This window comes from Lissotriton helveticus, chromosome 3_1, assembly GCF_964261635.1.
Source record: "Lissotriton helveticus chromosome 3_1, aLisHel1.1, whole genome shotgun sequence".
NCBI lineage: Eukaryota > Metazoa > Chordata > Amphibia > Caudata > Salamandridae > Lissotriton > Lissotriton helveticus.
In genome coordinates this window covers 585,417,445-585,440,980 of record NC_136061.1, presented here as the reverse complement: position 1 = coordinate 585,440,980, position 23,536 = coordinate 585,417,445, and the positions used below count along the sequence as shown (strand labels likewise).

Here is a 23,536-nt window from a genome sequence, read left to right as displayed (position 1 = left end):
CTCTAGTTGAATACTGATATACTGGGTGATAATGGGTACTACGGTAATATACTTGTACATGTGGAATATTTTAACACTTTATTTATGACTTCTTTACTTGATTTGGGGTAACTGTGGTGGGTGGTATTGATGTTATGTTTTTATTGTTTTCATTTTAGTAGACTTAAGATATGTATAAAAGTTACAGTAGGTGAATTATGTTTGAATGCTTGTGAATGCTTGTGAATGCATGTCATATGAGAAATATTGATTATCACTTTTAGTCTGTAAATTATAGTTATCTCTTTTTTTAATCAGTGTAATATAATTATATGTGTACCTTTTTAAAGCAAATTACGGAATATGTAGTGCAAATCATTTATAATCTGTATTATATGCCTGCCACTATTCCATTAAAGCCTATTTAATAAAACTAATAATAATTATTTAAACGTAACTTTTTTGTGGTATTTTCGTCACAATGCATTTGCATTAACAGCCATCACCAGAACCTCCGCCACAGCCTCTACCAAGATGCTGATGAAAGCTTTTTTGGCTGATCATATTTTCCAAGGGTCTCCATTCGTTTGCCATTTAGAAGCCATCAGAACTAATAGCTAAACCCTTCATTAATACAATGTCTTGTGTGTTACTGCTTGTTTTGGGGTTGTGGGCATAGCAGTATTACTCAGTTGTGATTACCAACCTTGAAACCCTTGGACTAAATGGCTCCGAGTTCTCCTGTTGTTAGGAACCCATGTGTAGCCTCGCACTTAAGGAGCACTTTTTGTTTTCTTTCTATGTTCCCCCTTCTTCTGAGGTTCCTAGGGATTCTGAATTTCCTGGTTGAGATAAAATTGTACCTGCCAAGAGCTCTAATCAGAAGCAGAGCCCTCGGTGTGTACAAGGTACCAGGGAACAAAGTCCCCCCCTCACAGTGTACTCGGGCACATACCCTCCACCTATCACTGTCCGTGCAGCAAGAGACACCCGCTACAGTGTAACCAGATGCTGCCCTGGGCCAAGTATTACTTCGGCGTCTTCTTCACCTAGTAATGGGACTGAAATGTATGACATTTTTCTTATTTCAGTTTTTAGAGAGCAAACCTGGCCCACGTGCATAAGAGAGTTTTACAATTTAATCTGACTATGATATATTTTTTTTTTTTAGAGACAGGAGCAATATAGGATTTTTCCCAGAATCACAGGAACAGGAAGTTGACATGAAGCCAGGATCCGACCCTTGTTCCTGATGTTGCAAACTCAGCAGCCACAGTTAGAAGGACACATCTCCTCCCTTTTCTTTGGTGCTCACAGCTGGTGGAGCCCTGGGAGGATGTCCAGAATCAGTGTATTAAATGGGCAGGTACTGTCAGGTACTGAGTGTCTGAATTTCGGTGATTTTAAGGGGAGAGTAGCTGCACTTATCTGCAGGGGTGCAATACTTAAAATGGAAGAATACCGGCACTTCTGAGTAGCAAACAGGTACCCTAGCATAGTAAGTACCTGCACTTCTATATTCCCATTTCATCCCTGCTCTAGAATGATGTTTCAATAGATGCATCATCAACCCCTTAATAAACATACCTTACAGCACCACTAGAGTAAAATGAGAAGCACAGTTGCTGCACCACATTGGCTTGGGCCTAAGTGATAGATTCCATGCACTGCCCTGGATCCCAATCTTGGAGTGTTATTCCAAGAAGAGCAGTTTTCTACTGTTGCTTTTGATATTAGAAAACAGAGCGCCCACTTCTGTGACACTGTCAGAGCATCTGTAAGGGTTGCGCATATGGATTCACTACGTGCCCACTTGTACCACTACTTGGATCAAAATTGGAGAACTGCTATTCATGATTATTGTAGCTGTTAGAAATTGAGGTTTCTGGGTGGAAGAGTATACACCGTGTCCAAGCAAGAGCCACAAATCTAACCAGGGTAAGTCAAATACACAATCTAAATTCGCCTGTGCTCATTCTCTGATAGGTTGGCACAGAGAGGTCCAGCTTAACTTAGAGGCAATTTGTAAAATATTTGTGCAACATTACAGTAACTGAGCGAAACCCCACAAAAAGTTAGAAAAATAGAAAATATGTATCTGAGTACAACAAGACCAAAACAACAAACATTCAATAAGTAGAAGTCGAGATATGAATTTTGAAAGAATAAATCCCAAAACAGGTCTTAGAAGTCAATAGCGTTAAAAGGTTACTTGAGGGTACACTAGACTGAGGTAAATCCAAAGTTCAGGCCGACCACAATGGAGGGAAGGCCGGCTACAGAACTTAAACAGATCCCGCTGAAGAAATACCTGGGCTGGCGCAAGTGTTGACGTCGAGAGCCTGATGCATCGCCGTCGAGCCGCGCTAAGGGTTTCCCATATCGTTGTTGAGCTTTATTAAACTGCAGGTACTGCGTCATTGTCGAGCGACTTCGGAGGTAGGCACACTGTCGTCATCGAGCCTCGTTTTCAGTAGAAACACTGTTGTCAAGCAGCTGTAGCATCAGCATCTATTGGTGGTGCATCAGCACCAATCAACGCAAATTAGCAGAAGCCAGAATGTAGAAAAGCTGCTAAACTCACTTCTGAGGCCCTAGGACTGGAGTTGACACCTCAGGCAAGAGAGAACTCACAGTTGGCGGACTCAAGCAGCTTGAGCAGGATTAAGGGAAGTCTTTTAACCCCTTCCATGCTGATGACGAGCTCAGCTCGTCATCAGCGTTACCTACCGTGTGCTGATGACGAGCTGAGCTCGTCAGGTAACGTGGTAAATTTAAAAATGCCGCATACCACGGGAAAAACGGCCGCACGCATGCGGTTAAGGCCTGTACTTCTCAAGAACAGGAGAAAAGTCAGCAAGCGCTTAGAGAACCTGGATGCACGAATTTTAGAAAACAAGACCTGCTCACTCTCCTGCAAAAGCAGCAGGCCAGCACAGCAAAGCAAGTACCAAAGTGGCAGTCGCTCCTGTAACACAGCAATCAGCAGGCTAAGTCGGCAAAGTGGCAGTCCCTCCTACAGCACAGTAGCTCTTCTTACAGGCAAAATGTCCTTGGTTTGAGCAAAGTTCTGATTTGGTGGTGTCAGGGTTCTAGTACTTATACCCAAGTATGCCTTTGAAGTGGGGGAGACTTCAAATAGGCTTTTGAAGATCAGAAGGGTCCACCTTTCCTGTCCTGTCTCCAGACTCAGAGCAGGGAGGTTTGCAGCTCTTTGTGTGGGAACAGGCACAGCCCAATTCAGGTGCAAGTGTCAGCTCCTACCTCCCAATCTACCTCAGGAAGGCCCCCTCAGCCTGGTAATTGGCCATCAGGATGCAAATGTCATACCCCAGCTCCCTTTGGGTGACTGTCTAGAGGTAATGCACAAAGTCCAGCTGTCACCCAATCTAGACGAGTATTCAAAGACAGGCAGCGGCACAGAATGGTCAAAGTAAAAAAATGGCAACTTTCTAAAAGTGGCATTTTCAGACTTACAATTTAAAATCCAACTTCACCGTAGGTTATGATTTTAAATTGTGAATCCAAGGACACCAAACTCCAAATTTCTATCTTTTCCCAATTGTAAATTACACTTATAAGATGTTGTAATGCAATCTCAAGGACAGTCATTGCAGTGGTGAAAAACAAATGTAGCAGTTTTTCACCACCAGGACATGCAAAACTCAAAAGTATATGTCCTACCTTTTAAATGCACTGCACCCTGCCTACAAGCTGCCTAGAGCCTGGCTTAGGGGGGACTTATATGTAATCCTCGGAAAGGTTTGGGCCTGGCAAGTAGGTGAACTTGCCAGGTCAAAATGGCAGTTTAAACTGCACACACAGGCTCTGTAGTGACATACCTGAGCTATGTTTAAAGGGCTACTAAAGTGGGTGCAAGGCCCACTAGTAGCATTTACTATACAGGTCTTGGGCACACACAGTGCACTTTACTAGGGACTTATAAGTAAATGAAATATGCCAATTGTGGACAAGCAAATGTTACCCTGTTTTCAGTACAGAGCATAGGCACATTAGCAGTTTAGCACTAGTTAGCAGTGGTAAAGTGCACAGAATGCTAAAGCCAACAAAAACGAATTCAGCAAAAAGAGGAGGTGGAAGGTAAAACATTTGGGGGTGACCCTGCAGAAAGGGCCATTTCCAACAGTAGCCCGCCCATTTTATGTCAGAAAAAGAATAAAAGCACCACTGTCATTTAAATGTCCCCCCTCCACAACCAGCTTTGTGTGAGATGTAAATCAAATCTGTTGGTAGGGTTAACAGGGGTGAGCGGCTATCTTAGATCAGGCATATCCTCTCTGCCCTTGCTTTTCTTCAGTCTGCCTGCTGACTTGAACTGGCCCAGAGCGTTGTTCACCCAGACATTTTCGACTTCCGTGAAAATCTGAGTATAAGAAACAAATGTTAGTGTGACTTAAATGCACAATTTGAAATTCTGATGAAGAAAACTCCACACATCAGAATTACAAAGTTGGCCCTCATTTGTGCACCCATAATTACAGGTACAACTGGCATCTCTAATTCCAGGAAGTGAAATTATGCATGTAATAACACTGCTATTATAAGTATTTCACTACGGAGGAAGGCCTTTGTCTCTTCTCCTACAATTATTGATTACACTATGTGTTCTGATAGGCACACAAGAAACATCTAGAACTCTGCCAGTAAATAGTTAATTTAATTGTTCAAAATGTCCAATGGGTTCTGGCCATCCAAATAAAGAACGTATTTAAAAAGTTTAAGATCTGTAAAGCACCGCGCACAAGCTTATCGTACATGATAAACAGTGCTGCGAGAATATTAATATCTGCCTGTCCATACTGAAAGGCCAGCAGGTTAGCAACTTGTGAATGAAGACAGCACTACAAAGCTGATACATTAGGTCTTGCTTTATCTCTAAAGGTTTATTGTGAACACAACACAAATCAAACTAGAGTGCAGCCAGCCACACAAACTTCTGACAGTGCAGTGTTTGTACTGGGCCTTTTCTGCAGCCAGACACACATGCTCACCAACTCTCTAGACCTGGCAATTTCCCGGACTTCCTGTTTTTAGATCTACTCACAACCAAACAATGACCTAGATAATGATACACACATGGGCAAGAAATCTCCAGATTCCAGCCTGAGCAAGGGGTTTACTGCGACCATCCTGAAACAGCACAGATTAGTCCAGTTACACACCGAGGAGAGGTAGTTTTTCTCAAGGCTCCCTGCAATTGTACTTGTCAAAAAGAATCAGCCACACTTCAAAATAAAGGCCTTGGTGAAGTTTTAAACCAGCCCACTCCATAGTAATGAGAGAGAGAGAGAGAGAGAGAGAGAGAAAGAGCGAGAGAGTGAGCGGGAGGGAGAGAGAAAGAGAGAGAGAGAGAGAGAGGTAGAAAGAGAAAGAGAGAGGGAGTATAGCGAGAGAGATATACTCTCTCTCTCTCTCTCTCTGTACTTGTGGCTATGGTACTACTGATGACCCATTACAACTTGACAAACAATTGGGACTCAACTCGCAATTAACCTCATCATATGTTATTGTCCTTCATCAGCCTTATCAGTCTTAGGTTGGCCTTTAGTGATTGGCTCATCACATGCGGACCAAATATTGAGCTGCCATAAACATGCTGAAAGTGGTGGAGCCAATGCCCATCTCTTTATATTTCTTTTTTTCAGATATCTGGAGTGCGCCTAGCATAGCAGTTATATTCATAGTATTCATAGTCTATCCCGTATAAAGGTAAAAACAGGCTATTCATTTTAATAAAACAATGCATGCACTTTGCATGAATTATGCTTGTCCTCTGGAAACTTAATGTGACACACCTGTAATTTTGGTTAAAACTAAGATTATTGGTTTTATGTCATGCTCATCACTGCATCAACCACAATAACGGACCCACTAAAATAAATCATTGTATTAGTTCCTACAGTATTGGTAGACCTGGCATCCTTGGCATGGTTTTCCCTGACTTTTTGCCTCTACCTCCTGTGTTTTTGATGCTGTGCTGGATTTCGTTTTTGCTGGTTTAGATGCTTTGGGCACTTTGCACTGCTGATCAGTGTCAAAGAGCAAGTGCTCCCTGTGTAAATTATGAATGTAATTGGTTCTCCCTGATTGGCATATTTGATTTACTAGTAAAGGGCACTAAGTGTGCCAGGGCTGGTAAATCAAATGCTACTAGTGGGCCTGCAGCACTGATTGTGCCACCCACAGGAGTAGTCCTGAAATGGTGTCTCATGTCTGCCACCGCGGTGTCTACATGCAGTTTATTAACTGCCAAGTCGACTTGGAAAGTGCACCCACTTGTCAGGCCCTAACCTTCCCTTTTCCTACATATCAGAAACCCCTATGGAAGGCCCTAGGTACCCCCCTGGGCTGGGTGCAGTGTATGTGAAAGGTAGGACATGCACTGAGGTGTGTAACATGTCCTGAGAGTGAATTACTGCCAATTTTGTTTTTCACTGTTGCACGGCTACCTGTTCCCATAGGACAGAATGAGGAGTTTCTAAATAACATCTTATAAACATAACTGCCCCTGGTAACAAGGTAGGAAAATAAAGTTTAGTATGCCTGAGCTCCGAATGTTCAGATACATTTTTTAGTAAGGGTGATTTTATAATTCTATGTTTGAAAATACCACTTTCAGAAAGTAGGTATTTTCTTGTGTAACCTTCCAGTATGCCTATGCTGAGATGTCGATTGCCTGTCTGGGTTTGGACTGTCAGGGGCTGGGGAGGAGCAGTGGAATCAGAAAGCCTGATGAGTCAGGGCTGGGCTGAATATATCTGGTCTGCATTTAGAGTAGGGGGAGGAGATTTCCTTTCACCTGAATGGGCCTGGTCTGCCTTCCACAATGCTGTCTCCACCTCCTACTAGGAGGCTGCACCAGAGAGGACAGAACTGGTTTTGGCTGGGCACAGGGCTTCTCTGCCACCAGAGAACAAAGGATTTTGTAGTATAAATATTGGGGCCCAAACCCCAGAATTTTAGATCATTTCTGGAATTCAAGAGGACCCTTTGCCAAGAAGAAGAGCTGGAGAAACTGAGGAGAAGTACTGCCTTTGCTGTGTGTCTGGGGTTGGCCTGCAGTTGCTGTGTCAGCCAAGGAAAGGAGAAGGAATGTGCTGTGTGCTGTGTCCCCTGCTTGAATAAGATCTCCAAGGGCTTGTGTTTGCTGGCCTCCTGTTCTGAAGTCTCAGGGTCACAAAGACTTCACCCCCAGCTCCCCTGAACTTTGCTGTTGGGAGTTCTCACCTACGTAGAAGTGTGTGACAGTTTTGGGCCTCTGGAGGTTGTTGCAGCTGTTTGGGAGCTGGAAGAGAGAAAAAATGTGAAGAACTGCTAAAATCAACACATAGCTCTTCTTGCGGCTGTTTTCTTGACGAATCTCGACGGCGCGAAAAGAATTTCCACGCATCACCTTGCCGCTGCGAAAACTGTCGCAGTGCCTGTTGCCACTGCAAGTATCGACGCATTGAGGGGTCGCGGCTGAAGAGGACCGACGCAGCGCCGCCTGACGCCATCGCATCGATCGCCGACGCACCCTGAAGATCCACACATCCTACCTATGCAGCATGCATTCCAGACGCATCACCTGCGAACCGGAACCAGCCCGAAGAATCGACACCTCACTTTCCATACAGACCAGAACCAACGCAACTTGTTCTCTGCGGACCGCAGAACTGTCGCATCGCCTTCCTCAGGTCTCAGGAGTGTCACATCTCTTTGTTTTCTGAATTTGCAGCTGTTTGGCTTGGGAACATTTGACCCATCTACAGGTACTTTGGTGAAAAGTCACAAATCCATAGATTTCTATGGTACAAGTTCTTGAAACCTTTTGCAAGTCATATTTTTTGACAGTGTATGTTGGATTTTTGTTGTTTTGAACTTGTTAAGTTCAGATAAAGATACTCTATTTTTCTAAACGGGTGTGGTGTCCATTTGTGGTATTATCACTGTGTTACTGTGAGTGTTAGTACTAATACTTTACACATTGCCTTTGGGATAAGCCTGTCTGCTCGTGCCAAGCTACCAAGGGGGTGAGCAGGGAGGGAAACATCCTTTACAACGCAACTTTTACCACGCAGTGCCTTTACGACGCAACTTTTACAACGCAAACCATTACAACGCATTGCGCTGGGGGGCGCTCTAGGATAGGGAATAGGTTTAATTTACTATCCAACACCTTCCCTACTATCCACGGGGACTGGAGTTGAATAGTAAATTAAACAATTCACTATCCAGCGCCCCAAAGCACTATGCGTTGTAAAGGCATGCGTTGTAAATACCGCGTTGTAAAGGCATGCGTGGTAAAAGCATGCGTTGTAATGTCATACATCCGAGCAGGGCTTATCTAAAGTGTATATCTTCCTTACTCTAACTAGACGCAAGGATCCCTATTTGCACAAAGGTACCTACCTCTGCCAACTAGAGACCCCCATTTCTAACAAGTATGAACTGTCATGCAACAAAACTTATTGAAGTGTCACAGTTGGTACCTACTGTGTAACCTCTTCTGTGTGTGAGTCTGAATATTGCTGCTGTTGCCACATGTCCTATATGAGTTTTTGTGCTTTTTGTCTTAATAGAACTATCTCTGCTGCTGGCTATGCTATTCGTGTTTTTACATCACTGAAGCATGAACAAATATTTTCGCTACACAGAAACCAAAATTATTTTTGTCAATGTCTTTTCCTTTTTAATTTGTCCTTTTGCTTAACATATGGCAAGCACCATTATCACTCATAAATCCATTTTGGATTGTAAATTACATTTGACTGCCCTAATTGGAAGATACACCATGTAGTATCTTGATATAGGATAGTACACATTTCGGTAGAATCAATACACGACATAGGTTAAACATATTATTGAACTTCCAATTCTCCATCAAAATCAATACTTTGATAACATCTCTCTATCTCTTCAGTGCATACAGCTCCACGTCCTTACATACTCTGCAGTAGTCACTGCAGAGTATGTATGGGCACCAAGGGGTATTCACTGTAATGTATTTGGTATCTGGCAGCACTATTTCATAGTGCAATATGCATCCTCGCATCCATTTTTTGGATGCAAGGGTGCATTTTGTGCTACTCAAATAGCGCCAAATGCCCACTCCACCCCATCGTAGAACTCCATGGAATCTCACGGATTTTTTTATGTAATTCCGTGGAATTCGGAGGAAACAATTTCCACAAATTTCACCCACTCCTACTTTCTACCTTTGCCACTGTTTTCTTACCTTTATCTGCCTCCTTGTGTGTCTCTTTTCTACCTAATCTCTCTCTTACTCTAGGCCAAAGCGTGATGATGCCAAAATTGAGTCTGAGTACCAAAGCACTCCTTGTCAACCAGTGGTACAAATTAAGCAGTGATGTTTGGTTCAGACTTCGGCTCTGAAAACCTTGCACGTAAATGTGATGTGCTACCATAGCACCTACAACGATTCCAAGGCTCTACAAACTGAAGGAAGGTCAATACATATTTGTGGAACGAAGAGTAACCAATGATTCACCCATGCAGAATAAACTCCTCTTACAATTCTTATCAGGCTGACAGAAGTCAGATCGGAGGAACCAGGCTTCTTTTCAGACTGGGAGGATACAGGGATGATGTCAAACTGAAGTAAGAACATGGGAGGAATCAAGGATCTTGTCAGACTGAAGGACGAAAAATGAGAGTAATGCAGGAATCAGTGATCTCGTCAGACTGAAGGAAAGGAATCATGGATCTTGTCAGGCTTAAGGAGGTCAGAGTGCACGAATCAGGGACAAGACCTATGGCAAAAAATATAGAATAGGGAACAATATTGCAATAACCGAAATCTGGAATATATAAACATCAGCGTACAGGAAGAACTCTGAGACGAGTGAGCTTTAAGTTATTCAAATACCTTCAACCAAATTTCAATTTAGGGTATTAGCCACAAAACTCGTAGAACTCCATGTGCCACCAGAGTCGGTGCATCCTGATGAAGACAAGATCCAGGCTTTAGTGTGCCTGCCGGATCCACAAATTCGTGGGGATTTACAAGTAATCGGGGTAGCAAATACCTTGCGTGTAGTGCACTGCTGGGGAAACGTCTTTGCAAAGATCCACATCAGTATTACAATCTTTGATATTGCCAAGAAAGCCAAAATTGAGAGTGGTGAGTAAATGTTTGATTAAAGACAACTACCCTGTCAGACTTCATAAAGCCTATTGTCCAGCATAGAGAAAAACTGCAGTCGGCGTAGAAAAAGCTTCTAGCAACTGTGTGCATTACATTTAAGCAACTTCCAACAATAACTTAACCATAATATATTCCTCTGGCAGGCTCTTAGCATGGCCTACAAAACAGATGCAAAATGGAATGTTGACATAAATATATATCAGAGGAAAGAGGAGTGGAGGATCCAGTATGGGTTGTAAAACTTATATTACAAAACAGCTAAAGTATTACACGTCTATTTAATCCCTTACATCAGTGATGCCCAATTTAGGCCCTGGAAGGCCGGGTCCCAGCCAGATTTTCAAGATGACCATTGACTATGTAAATTAGTTCAATTTAAATAAATTGTATGTAATCAATATCTAACATGGAGCCACTTCTCCTAGACCTCGGTTGGATTCCCCTACATTACATGCACGTCCACATCAATTTAAGGACAATAGGACAGTCCACCCTTGGTGCTTACTCATAACATTATGGACACATTTAACGAACAAATGATTGTGAGGGCTGGAACATTAAAAAAACATTCCAAATGATTATCAATGAAGCAAATACACACCCTTTCTGGTAATGTCTAAAGTAGTCTGCACTGTATGTCTGACCCCACTCCAAGCACCGCCTTTAAACCTATCACATGCTGCAACACATGGCCTGAAACTAGGGAGAGTTGTTGTGTCTGGAAGGGGGTTCGAGGGTTAGAAAGAGCCACAGTAACTTGCAACCAACCTTGCATAAAACGTCCAATAATTCTCATGGCTTCCTACGCTCTTATCATTATAGGTCTATACAGAGTAGAAGCAAACGGCTACCTTGTGCAAGACTGCACGGGCAGCCGATATCTGTTAGTGCATCTAGAGGCTGCAGGGTAATGAACTCTTGTTAGTCCTAGTGGCATGCCCGTTGCTTCTCTGGTTTCCATAGAAACAAGTCAATATTGCCCGTCAGACGCACGTCCTGCTCATTTACAGGTCAATTGCATTAGAATCGATGTTACCTGAGCTGCTTGCTTCTGCCTCGTGGGATCCAGGGCACACGCTCTGAGAGCAGCCTCGGCTAACGTGAATGTGTGCTGTGCTGCTGTTCACAACTCACCCACGCCGCTGCCACCTCAGCAGCAGCATTTCCACTCTAGGCGTTTGCCACTCACCGCGGCCCCGCCCACATCTGGCCTCTCTGACAGCTTCCACCTGCCTCCCACAGGGGGCTCCTCCCCTGGCTCCTTTGCATCCATCAACATTCCTCGATGCATCCTGCCACTCACCCTGAAACACCCGAGGCAGGCACAACTGACGCCATCTGATGCTACCTTATGCCCAGAGGCCTGCCTGCTGCATGCATCAACCCGCACTCCACTGCTCAGCCACTGCCTGGTATAATTCCAGGGTCAGTGTGAAAAGAGAACTTCTTCACTCACAAATAATTCAATCATCCTCTGCCATTCTGTAGTCAGTCTTTTTAATTAGTTCTTCAGCCTGAGTACTTTTTATGTACCTCTCAACTGTTACTGTCATTGAGTGCAACTTTAGTAGCTGGAAAATACTTTGAAGCGCACAGTAAAGCGTTGCTTTGTTTTAAAGAGGGCCACTCTTTTTTGTTTTCAGGTTTAACTTTTTTCCATATTGCTTTTCTTGCCTTGTTTTTTTCGTTTACTACGTGTCACCCTTGTTGAAGATGAGGATGCAGGGGTACACCCATGAACTCCCCATCTGGCCTGTAGTAAGTGTTGCTCACATTATGAAAATAAGAACTAGTGAACAGAGAGAAACAGGGGACCTAAAGGTGTCCTTGAAGCCTGTGTGCAACAAGACACATTTTTATCCAGGGCTGTCAAGAGCTACTAAACAGGTTATGTATGCCTGGGTCTACTAAGGTAACCCTTGGAGTTCCCTCAGCGCTGGAATATGCACATGTAGCTCTGTACTCTGGAAGAAGTTATGAGATTGAGCAGAGAAAATCTCTGAGTAGTCTCATGCCAATCAAACCCCATGAAGAGGTAAGTCATGGAGTGCAGAGAGGGCACCATGGTAGGGATAAATCCAGGCCAATGTCATCCTTCCTAAGCACTGTTCCACTTTGTATTAGTAGAGCAAAGAGGGAAGTAGAGTCTGCAAGTATCAAGCACCCTAGTGCTGATGCTGAATAAAATGAATCATGGAGTGGAAACATGATAGGGCTGCAATGAGTCTAAGGAAGCAATACATGACCATACATGCCCAGAGCTTAATTTGTGCAGAAGCAAGGGGATGGCATGCAGACATAGAAGAGAGGAAGAATTTTCCACCTTCATATAGGAAATATTTGATTTTTAGTGATCTTTATTTATTTATTTATTTTGAAGGTATGATTTCACTCTACCTTGTGAGTTTCTTTAGTCTCTATGCAGCTAGCCTGCCCACCCCACCGCCTACATTCCCACCGATCCCACCGCCCGCTTCCCACCTCCCGGCACCCCTCCCCCTCCCAGGACCTACTATGGAGGCCGCAGTGCAACCCCACTGACCAGGTCCTTGTTCCACCCCAGCCCCTCCACTGCTTTAAGCTTAGTGCTTATCCTCCGTGGTTTGTTCTCTGTGTGTCATTTTCTGTTGTTCCTGTGCCTGTTATTTAGACTAAGCCCCGTTATTTTTGTAACTCGTGACTTTCTTTTGCCAGCCTTTCATTGCTATTGTTTCTGTGCCTGTTATTTTAGTCTCAGCCCCGTTATTCTTGTAACCCGTGGCTTTCCTTTTCCAGCCTTTCATTGCCATTGTTTCTGTGCTTGTTATTTTAGTCTGAGCCCTGATATTTTTGTAGCTCGCAACCTCCTTTTCCCAGCCTTTCAAAGCTATTGCTTCTGTGCCTGTCATTTTAGTCTGAGCACTCATATTTTTGTAACTTGTGTTTTTCTTTTCATAGCCTTTCATTGCTACTGTTCCTGTGCCTTGTTATTTTAGTCCGAACATTGTCATTTCACTGTATCTCGTGAGTTTATTTTCCCTGTGCAGTGAGCCAGCCTGCCCCACCACCCGCTTTCCCGCTGACCCCGCCTCTTGCCTCCCGGAGCCCCTCCCAGGATCTTCCTCACAGAGACCTAGCTGAACCCTACCTCCACACCGAACATCACCATCGTCACCCCCGAAGGTTACAAGATACCACACCGGGACCAAAGCAACACACACTGAGGTGGAACTTCCATCATCTACAAGGACACCATCTGCTGCACAACCTCCTGAGATGACTCGATCCTGATAATGGAGCATCTCAACTTCCAACTCCACCCAGCCAACTAAAAACACCATCAGCAGCACCCTCACCTGCAGACCACCAGGACCATGCCCCCGCTTCTGCAACTCCATCCATGGCCTCATCAGTGGCGGTGCGTCCATTGTGGCACTGGGGCGTTGCCCTACTAATGCACATGGCCCCATTCATCCACGTTTTTAATACAGTAAAGTAAACTCAACTGCTTCTGCTTTGCTCAAATTTCTAAGCATTATATTGACGGGAATTCAGAGCAATCAGGACGCTGAAGGGGGTGGGGCTGCACTAAGGGTGGTGATGTCGGTTCTAGCGCACTAAGCGCAGCAGCAATAGTGCGCATGTTCGGTTTGGGCTGGTCATTTTTCTTACCAGCCCGAACATGTGCACTAGCCTGCACATTAGGAGAGCGAGAGTTGCTTCATGCCGCAGCCATACACATGACACGACACACCTCGTGTTCAGTGCCAGGCTACTACTGCTCGTGGTTCGTGCTCGGGTCATCTCTCAGGCTGCCTTGGTTAAATTCGGAATCGTCACCAAAAGATCCTGATCATCAACAGTGATAGACCAGACGTAAGTCAAAGTCAGTGAATGCCCCGGTTACTTACCGGTAATCTTCATTACTCCGAGTCCATGTCTTCCTCGCCACAGTAATTACCCATGAGCCTCCGGCTCCACACAGAACTCCAAGCATAAAAAAACAGCGCTCTAGTCTCCCTCTCCCTCCTCCAAGATGGCCCCCGGTGGCTCCAGCCAATCCCATAAAGGGATACAGAAACACCAACACAACCTGAAGAACCAAGCCGCAGATATGAAGCCACCAACAGGGCCGGGAGGGAAGGGAAACTATACTGTGGCGAGGAAGACATGGACTCGGAGTAATGAAGATTACCGGTAAGTAACCGGGGCATTACCTCCTCGTCCTGTCTTCCTCACCACAGTAATTACCCATGAGCCGATACCAAAGCAATCAGCTTCATGCAAGGAAAACACTCCACAGAAACATGCAGAGAAACATATTTTAATCACAAGAGGTACAAATATTCCACAGAAACATACACCTCAAGGAATCCCAGCCGACAGTACAGAAGAGGCAAGGAAACAGAACCCCCACCCCCAATCCGAAGGCGATAATGGGACCTGAAAGTAAGCGGGGACGACCAAGTGGCAGCCCGGCAAACATCCTCCATGGACACCCCCTGAAAAGCGGCCCAGGATACAGATACAGATCCGGTGGACTGACCCCGAACAGTCAGAGGGGGAAGAACAGAAACAAAACCATAAGCCAACAGTATGGCCCCCTAATCCAACGACTGACAGTGGACAGGGAGGGCTACAGGCCCTGACGAGACAAACCAAAATTGACAAACAAATCGTCAACCTTACAAAAGGAAGAAGTGCGTGAAAAATAAACCAACAATGCACGACGCACATCCAACAGGCGGAGAAGGCAATCCCCAGCCGAGGAAGGATCAGGACAAAGAATCGGAAGAACCACCCCAGCAGAACAGTGGAAATAAGAAACCACCCCAGGAATAAACGTAGGATGAGGGCGCAAGACTACACGATCAGACAAAATGACCAAAATTGGAGCAGACCGCAGGAAGGCACCCAGCTCACCAAAAAGCCTGCAGGGCTGGACTGGGAACCAAAACCGACTCTGGCAAAGTGCTCGGCCGGCCCCCCTCCCCTCCCGTCGGGGGAGGGGGGGGGCGGCCGCGCTCTTTGCCTGGGCCGGTTTTCGGCTGATTTCGTTACAGGGCCGTTTTTGCAGCTATGCTGCAAAAATGGCCCTGTAACAAAAACGGCCCCCAGGAGCACCCAACCGGCCCCCACCCATGCGGCCGACCGGGGGATTACCCGGTGCCCGCAACGGCCAGTCCGGGCCTGTACGCCTGGCAGATGCAATAGCCACAAGAAACACCACTGTGAGTCTCAAGAACCTCAGGCCCACCGACTCCAAAGGCCCGAAAGGAGCCGACCGCAAGGAGCGCAATACCAGAGTAAGGTCCCAAGGAGAACAGAAGATAGGACGGGGACGTGGCAAAGAAAGCGACATAAAAAGCCGAGCCACCAAAGGAGAAATTAGAACCAAAGGCAGGACAAGAAATGCCCGAATGGCGGCCCAATGAGCCCCAAGAGTGGAAATGGCCAAGCCCAAAAGGAAACCATCAAGTAAAAAATCCAGAATCGGAGCAGGGTCCAAAGAAGCCAACGACAGCCTGTGACACACATCAAGAGGCAAAGTTATGCCAATGCTTAGCTTAGGACATAAGAGTAGAAGGCCGCCGAGATTGCTGAATGACGCCAGCAACCGCACAGAACAACCTGCATGCAACAGCGATCCCCTCACAAGAGCCAGGCCCACAGACCCAGGGACCGGAACACAGGCAGAGGCAGAAGAGGACCCAACAGAGGAGAAGGCACGAACGGTAACGTCCAGCCCGGAGATACAGCCAATTCCAGCAATAGGGGATACCAAGGACGACGGCACCACCCCGGAGCAACCAGAAGGACAAAGGCCCCCTTCCACACGAACTTCTGCAAGACCGCCGGAATCAGGGGAACAGGAGGAAAAGCATACAACAGGCCCCTCGGCCAAAGGAACGACAGAGCGTCCACCCTCCAAGCATCCCGGCAAGGAAAAATCGTGCAAAAGCAGTGGATCAAGGCAGCGGCCCGTGAAACAAAGTGGTCCACAATCGGAGACCCAAACAGTCTCCGCAATCTTCCAGAACAACAAGGACGTCAGGGACAAAGACCCCATGGACGGAAACACACGGCTCATACAAACCGCCACAGTGTACTCCAGACCAGGAAGTCAAAACGCAGACAGGGACGCCAGGTTCCTCTCTGCCCAATCACAAATCCGAAGGCCGAGGCAACCGAGGGAACGAACCCTGCAGCTACCCTGATGGGTGACGTAGGACATCACCAGCTGACTGTCCGCCCGGACCCGCACATGGCGACCCCGAAGAAGATCCGAAAAAGCCAACAGACCCAACAGGACGGCCGACAGCCCTTTGTAGTTGGAAGAACAATACAACACCGACCAAGGCCAAACCCCTTGAGACGTTGAATCCCCCAGAGTAGCACCACACCCCAGTAGACAGGCACCGGAAGTGAGAACCCGGGAGGGAACAATCAGAAACGGGCGGCCCCTGGACAGACAACCCACGTCCAACCACTACTCCAGGACCACCCGAACCCCCGGGGACACAGGGACCAAAACACCCATATCGAGGGAACAGGAGACCCAAGCAACAAAACGTGGGACACCAAGTGACACATGCAAAGGCGAGTCCATGGAATGGTCAACAAGGACGCAGACATCAGCCCCCGAAACCGCAACCACAGGGCCACAGGATGAGAAGGCCCCGACAACAGGGACCGCACAGCCGACATCAGTGACAGAATCCGAGCAGGGGGCACGAACACCATCCCCAATACAGTCTCGAACAGAGCCCTAATGAAAATCAATTCCCGCGCAGGAACCAGGGAGGACATCGGCACAATCATCAGGAATCCGTGATGCACCAGGACATGGCACACTCTCTGGACGCGCAACTCCGCCATAGAAAGAGAAGAAGCAGATATCAAAATGTCGTCCAGACAAGGAAAAACACCAATGCCCTCCCCATGCAAATGTCTAATAAGAGGAGCCAGAACCTCAGCAAAAATCCCGGTAGAAGAGGAGAGTCCAAAAGGTAAAACCAAGAACCTGTAGAGACGAACCAGGACGCAGAACCGGAGAAACTTCCGAGAGTCGGGGTGAACCGGCACATGCAGACAAGCATCCCCCAAGGCAATCGAGGCCAGGAAATCTCCTTGAGACACCAGAGGAAGGATCAACTGCAGCGAAACCACATTGAACTCCTGGTGAGGAATGAAAGTAGAGACCCACTTAAAGTCCATCACAGGCCTGAGAACCCCAATGCATTCTGACACCAGAAACAGAACGGAATACACGCCCAACCCCAACTGATCGTTGGGCACAGGAATCACTGCATTATTGACCACCAGGGAATCGATGCCTTCCAAAAGCGCCATCCGACATAGAGGGATTCTGTGACAAGGAGCGGATTTGAAACAGCCTGGGGGAGGCCAGGTAAACCCAAGACGCAAACCGTCCGAAATCACCGGAAGCACCCACAGGCCCGACACAGTCTCGTGCTAAGATTCCACGAAGCAAGGGAGGCGACCCCCAACCGGACCCACACCAGGAGCGAACCAGACATGACTTCGAAGCAGGAGAGGAGGAGGCAGAAGCACCGGAGAACCGGGATACACCAAAGGAAGGAACACCTCAGCCACGCCCCCTTCCACGAAAGGGCAGACCAGCCCGACCCCTCCTAGAAGGAGCAAAAGCCCACGGAGAACCCAAGGCATGGAAGCGACCAGCCCGTTCAGGAGCAAGGAGTCCACGGTCCACTGCCGTTTCCTTCACCATCCCATCGAAAGGGGAACCAAAAGCCGAACCCCAGAAAAAAGGGATCTGCAGCAGTAGACCTTACTGCGCAGCAACAGCCTGCCAGGAGCGAAGCCGCAACCGACGTCTCGCAGCGACCGAAGATCCAGTCGCAGAAGCCGCGTTCCAATGAATCAAAGAGACATCAGAAAGCAGGCGAACCTGCTGCTCCATCATACCCAGAGCAGAAGAGAGATCCACCCCCAGGTACAATAACACCGATAGAGAGTGAAAATCCATAAGCAAGGATTGGATCGTGGAAGAAGAATAGGCCGCCGCCCGAATGGAAAAGGTAGCAGCCGCAAAGAGCGCGTCACCGCACCAGCAGAGGATATCCTTTATACAGAAAACGTGGAAAAAAAAACCCTTGTCCACATCTTTCCATTCCGTATCCAAAACCCACAACACTGAAGAATGAATGGGCAAAGTGTGGAAGCAACAGCAGACCGGTGCAAACAGAATGGCGCCCATCGCTACACACGAGCACTCATACGCGGCACTCGGTAAGCGGAGAAAGGTCTGAAGTAAAAGCGCACCCGGCCGCGCCATGTCCGCACAGCAGGACTCGTGGCCGGGAAAACAGAGCAAACCATCAACGGCCCCGCTCAGCAGGCCCCCAGGTGCCCCCACATAGAGCGAGGTGCAAAGCGACCGAAGCCCATAGAAGAAAACGCCTCCAAGGTCTGCTAGAGCAGGACACGGAGCGCGGAGGCAAACGAATGGGGGAAAAAACTAAGTACACACAAAGAAAAATAAATAACAGTTTCAAAAACATAACCACTTCCCCCACACGAAATACCAAAAGGCCAAAAGGGGCTGCTCAAGCAAGACCCCAGCCCCACTCACCTGTCCAGCAGGGAACACAGCACTCGGAGTAGTGCAGAAAAAAAGAACAGGTCGTGTTGGTGTTTCTGTATCCCTTTATGGGATTGGCTGGAGCCACTGGGGGCCATCTTGGAGGAGGGAGAGGGAGACTAGAGCGCTATTTTTTTATGCTTGGAGTTCTGTGTGGAGCCGGAGGCTCATGGGTAATTACTGTGGCGAGGAAGACAGGACGAGGAGGTAATGATTAGTTAAAACCATTGGGAGGCAATGTAAACTGTAATACCACCACTGAAACACACGCGCAGAGGCTGCAAGCTGGGCCAGCCACGAACAGCTTGACTCCCCCCCACCCCCGGTGATCGATGCCAGGGGCAGCCACCCCATAATAACAGCGTCGCAATGCAAATTCAGGCGTCCTAGAAATTCACTTCAGCTTGGGGGCGCGGGTGAAAGGAAAATAGTATATTAATGGTCATCAGCTTGTGACGTGATCGTTACTACCAGACTCATATTATGCCGCTCCAAATAAATAGAGCGGAGCAAGTTCAAATGGCTTATTTCCAGGCTACTTTTAATGTATTTTCCCCTTTCTTTACTGTCCAGCCTCTCCACCAGAAAAATATTACTCTTTACCTTGCTCTTATCAAGGGTGCAGAACGGAAACACCATTACAAATGGAGTGGGAAGTTGCGAGATTTCCATGTATGTATTCATTGGGTTTATTTACATCAAAACTTTCTGGGAAGTAACTGGGCGCTGTTTATTAATGGATGGGTGAGGGTGGTGGCAGATGATGCAATATTGTGTACCTCATGCAGAAATTTTCATATCTGAAATGCACAATTATAATATATTTCACATATTTTCAATTGCTTTGCATTTAATATATTGACTTTTTTAGGCGCAGGGAGAATCAGCCAGCTAGTGCTAAAGTGCATGTGCAGCAGTACCAACCGCGCTGCCAATGTAACTTCGAAGAGACTCGTTGTAGGTCTTTCATAGTTTCATAATTTTAGAACTAAAGCACTTTCAATCTGCAATACTAGAAGCTACGGTTGTTACGTATTTGTTATGCAACTAACAACCATTAACAAAGCCAATACTACTGGCTTGTTGTAGGTCACTGTTACTTGTATTATATATCTGGATGCAATGACAGAAGCAGCACATTACCTCTCGGGTGGTACACTTTGCTAAGCACTGATTTTTTGCTTACTTTTTAAGCCACTCCCTAATTACATCTGCCATGGATCCAAAAACAGAAAAAAGCACTTTGGTTTTATTTTTTACATTTTTGTTTTCACAGTGTGCTTTGGGAATAAAAGGTTCAAACTATGAAAAATAAATAAAAACGAAATAAAGCAAGTCAAACTGTTCGCAAAGTGGCTAGATTGATTTTATTCACACCCAAACATATTCAATACTTATTGTTTTATTGTCTTTTTTTGAACAACATTGTATTCCCGGGTGAGGAAGTGCACCAATCCTGGGGTACTGCAATGACTTATTGATGGGTGGATTGGTAACCATGTTCTTCCTACTTATATTTCACACGCTTTACTTTGCTTTTTCCAGGATGTTGGTACTTTTTATTAAGGCAGCATATTGCTCTCTTGTCTAGTGTGTAATTTGAATAAAGTTGCAAGTATAATATGGTTTTTAAAACACTCATTCCTGGCCTTTAGCAATTTTCAGAAACAATGAAAATGTTGTGATAACGCTGATGGTTAATGTTTTTCCTAGAGAGAGATCAGAATTTTGTCTAGTGGAAGTTTTGACTCATGGAAAGGTAGCACCAAATGTTAATGTGCCTGCTGCAAAGAACATGTACCTGATGCAGATCACAAAATGCACATGATGTTAATAGGTCAGTGAGTCACTGCTTTTGTCAGAGAGATCATTTTGTTACTTGCAGTTTGTAAGTTAAAATCCTGACATAGAACAGTGAGCTATTAACTGTCATCTAAGAGCTGCATGCAAACTGCAAGGTAAACATTAGAGCGTTATGTTTTTTCCCCCAGTCTTTGTTTGATTATCCTAATGTTTCACAAATAAATTGTTATATTTTTATTTTCAGCACCTGGTAAAGCCTGGCAAGCATTACCTAATTTTTGGGCAATTTTTGGGCGAAGAACAAGAGACCCCAACCTCCTTTGCTGCTCTTTCACACCAGCTATAACCCAGCAAACACCAGTGTTAAAGGTAAGGAAACTGATGCTATACTTTTTTACATTGGATTTAGGGCTATGTATGTGGTCACTCTACATGGTGGTTGGGGAGGGTGCACATTTTGAACATTGTACCCTCAGTGGATAGAATTTACTAATAGCCTTAGCCCTGTGCTTTGGCAATAATGGTTGTTAAAGGCACTATCTATCCCTTGCCTTGTACAAGACCCTCAAGCAGTGTCTGGTACAGTGCCTTCAGCAAGCACTATGGCAGCAGGAACTTAGGCTGTATTTTTAGCAGTCATGTTGGGCAAAGGGAAGCTGTTGGAGATATATTGCGATAATGCACAAGATATATGTATTTAAACTGAAATTTGATACTATTGCACCAAACCTTATACATTGTACTTTGATTATTGACAGGTTTCTTTAATATTGGTAAGGCCAGCATCGGCATGAATACAAGAGAACAGATACTTGCAAGGTCATTCTTTAGATGGACACTTGAAGAGAAACTAAATATAAAGCAATTAGGACTTGATGGGCCTGACCTAAAACTACAACAAATTTCCCAGGACAGAGGAAAGACTTAAAAATGTACATTCTTGAACACCTGGTACACAAAAAATGATTGGCTTACAGGGTGTACGTCAAAAAATTCTCTCTTCTTCTTCCCCTGCTTGCTGTTTGGTGGTGACATTCCTTGGACAAAACAAGGAGTAATAGACTTGAAGCATTTGTCTGACAAAATAAAGAAGCATGCACACACAAGAATCCATATGGCAAACCTGACGAGACTGGGAATGTTGAGAGACACACAGATTGAGCACCATATAAACGACGCATACTGCAAAATAATACAGAAACACAATGAAGCAGTTGATAGAAATAGACACATACTATCAAAAATAATTGATTGCACTTGTTTCTGTGGTGCTTTCGAACTGGCTCACACCCAAAAACATAAACCTGAACACCTGCTCACCCACTGGGATCCTCTCAGAACTCAAGCTACAATCTCCATCATGAACTCTGTGCACTCGAGAGGGCCCACAGGACCCCTATCTCTACCACATCTTCAACATCAGGAGAAAGCCGATTGGCAACGAGCTCAAGAAAGTCCTGAACACCTCCATCACTTCAGCCTCCTTCCCTGAGGACTGGAAACTAGCTGAAGTGAGGCCCCTCCTGAAGAAACCATCCTCTGACCCAGTAGAACCGAAGAACTACCGGCCCATCGCCCTGCTACCCTTTTCCGAAAAGGTTCTTGAGAAGGCATTTAACCCGCAACTCATCGGACACGTGGAACACCACAACCTCTTGGACCACTCTCAATCTGGATTCCAAGCCAACCACAGCACAGAGACAGCCCTGATTGCAGCCACTGACGACATCAGGGCACTCCTGGAATGCAGTAAAAGAGCAGCCTCATCCTCCTGGACTTATCAGCTGCCTTCAACAACATCTCCCAGCACATCGTGATAATCAGACTCTGCCACATCGGAATCCAGGGAGATTACCTCTAATGGATCACCCCATATCTCACCAGAGGACCCCAAATAATCTGTCTCCCACTATTTGCCTTGTAACCCAAGATGATCATCTGTGGCGTCCCCCAAGGATTGTCCCTTAGTCCTACCCTCTTCAACACGTACATGACCCGTCCTGGCCAACACCGTCAGATCGTACAGACTCAACATCATCTCCAATGGCGATAACACCCAGCTCATTCTCTCACTGTCAGAAGACCCCTTCACCACCAAACACAACTACCACAGAGGTATGATGAACGTCACCAACTGGATGAAGGACAATTGTCTCAAGCTCAACATGGCAGTGGCGGCTCATATAGGGTGTGCTGCTGGGAGGTGGGGCGGAAGAGGAGTAGGGTGTGGGGGTAGTAAACTCAGACATACAATGGAACAGAGGAAAGTAATTATTATGTTCTTCGTTCTGTAGTTTGTCTAAGTTTACTACCCCCTCCCTACCCCTCCCCGCCCCACCCCACTTCCCCGCAGCACATCCTAAGCGAACCACCACTGCAACATGACCTGACGGAAGTCCTCATCTTTGGGAACAACACCTCGCTATGGAAAGACGCATGGGGGTCTGCTGAACTCAGCCCATCCCCGGCCCTGACAGACCACTCCCACAACCTTGGCATCATCTTGGACAGAAAGCTATAAATGAAGAAACAGGTGAACTCATCCACATCTGCCTTCTTCCACACCCTACGTATGTTCCACAAGATCATCAGGTGGCTCCTAGTCAACACCAGAAGGACCATCACACAGGCCCTCATAACTAGTAGGCTGGACTATGGGAACACACTCTATGTGGGAATCATGGCACGCCTCCTGAAGAGACAACAGACAATGCAAAACTCAGCTGCAAGAATCACCCTCAATCTCCCCAGATGGGCCTATGTCACATACCACCCCAGGAGGCTACACTGGCGCCCGATCCAAAAGACATGCCAGTTCAAGATGTTGACCGACGCATACAAAGGCTTGCACAACAAAGGACCAGCATACATCAACAAACACATGACCTTCCACCAACCGACCAGACACCTACGACCCATCTTCCTCTTCCTCACAGACACCTGCGTATCTGCAAAGGCAACAGTGGAGGATGTCTTTATTC

General features: G+C 46.2%; 1 long non-coding RNA gene across 1 annotated transcript in view; it reads left to right on the top strand.

Annotated features, from left to right (window-relative positions):
* Nucleotides 1–22,581, top strand: part of LOC144824673 (uncharacterized) — a 35,122-nt gene extending 12,541 nt beyond the window's left edge. Inside the window, exons 2-3 of the long non-coding RNA XR_013609051.1 lie at nucleotides 20,800–20,924; nucleotides 21,314–22,581. This is a non-coding gene — a long non-coding RNA (uncharacterized LOC144824673). The remainder of the gene's footprint in view (nucleotides 1–20,799; nucleotides 20,925–21,313) is intronic.
* Nucleotides 22,582–23,536: the final 955 nt, after the last annotated feature.